The sequence below is a fragment of the Ciconia boyciana genome, chromosome 4 (genome assembly GCF_034638445.1).
Source record: "Ciconia boyciana chromosome 4, ASM3463844v1, whole genome shotgun sequence".
In the NCBI taxonomy this organism is placed as follows: Eukaryota; Metazoa; Chordata; class Aves; order Ciconiiformes; family Ciconiidae; genus Ciconia; species Ciconia boyciana.
The window spans coordinates 68,490,297-68,491,532 of NC_132937.1; the positions used below are offsets into that span (position 1 = coordinate 68,490,297).

The 1,236-nt window shown below is 48.9% G+C and overlaps 1 pseudogene; it reads right to left on the reverse strand.

Moving 5' to 3' along the window:
• Positions 1 to 279: 279 nt before the first annotated feature.
• On the reverse strand, positions 280 to 925 carry LOC140651464 (uncharacterized; annotated as a pseudogene).
• Positions 926 to 1,236: the final 311 nt, after the last annotated feature.

Here is a 1,236-nt window from a genome sequence, read left to right on the forward strand (position 1 = left end):
TTACCCATTGAACAGTCCACCCATCAAATCCATATCTCTCCAATTTAGAGAGAAGGATGTTGTGGGGGACCGTGTCAAAGGCTTTACAGAAGTCCAAATAGATGACATCCATTGCTTTGCCCTTGTCCACTGATGTGGTAACTCCCTTGTAGAAAGCCACTAGGTCAGTCAGGCAGGACTTGCCCTTGGTGAAGCCATGTTGGCTGTCTCCAATCACTTCCCTGTCCTCCATGTGCTCTAGCATAGCTTCTAGGAGGAGCTAGAAGCTTCTAGGAGGAGCTAAACCATGTCCCTAAGCGCTGCATCTACATGTCTTTTAAATACTTCCAGGGATGGTGACTCAGCCACTTCCCTGGGCAGCCTGTTCCAATGCTTGATGACCCTTTCAGTGAAGAAATTGTTCCTCATATCTAATCTAAACCTCCCCTGGCACAACTTGAGGCCATTTCCTCTCGTCCTATGACTTGCTACTCAGGACAAGAGATCGACACCCACCTCACTACAGCCTCCTTTCAGGTAGCTGTACAGAGTGATAAGGTCTCCCCCTCAGCCTCCACTTCTCCAGATTAAACAATCCCAGTTCCCTCAGCTGCTCCTCATAAGACCTGTTCTCCAGACCCTTCACCAGCTTCGTTGCCTTTCTCTGGACACACTCCAGCAACTCAATGTCTTTCTTGTAGCGAGGGGCCCAAAACTGAACACAGTATTTGAGGTGTGGCCTCACCAGTGCCGAGTACAGGGGGACGATCACTTCCCTAGTCCTGCTGGCCACACTATTCCAGATACAAGCCAGGATGCTGTTGGCTTTCTTGGCCACCTGGGCACACTGCTGGCTGATATTCAGCCGGCTGTTGACCAACACCCCCAGGTACTTTTCCACTGGGAAGCTTTCCAGCCACTCTTCCCCAAGCCTGTAGCCTTGCATGAGGTTGTTGTGACCAATGTGCAGGACCCAGCACTTAGCCTTGTTGAATCTCACAATTTGGCCTCGGCCCATCGATCCAGCCTGTCCAGATCCCTCTGTAGAGCCTTCCTACCTTCAAGCAGATCAACACTCCCACCCAACTTGGTGTCATCTGCAAACTTATGTCTTACAAGTAAGAGTTCCTCTCACTTGTTTAGCAAAATAAAAATACATCATCAAAGGTATCCTCAAATACGTGATCCTCAGGTATCAAATGTATCCTGTCCTTCATCCACCTGAAATTTCTGACTAGAAAGCAACTTTTCCTGCTT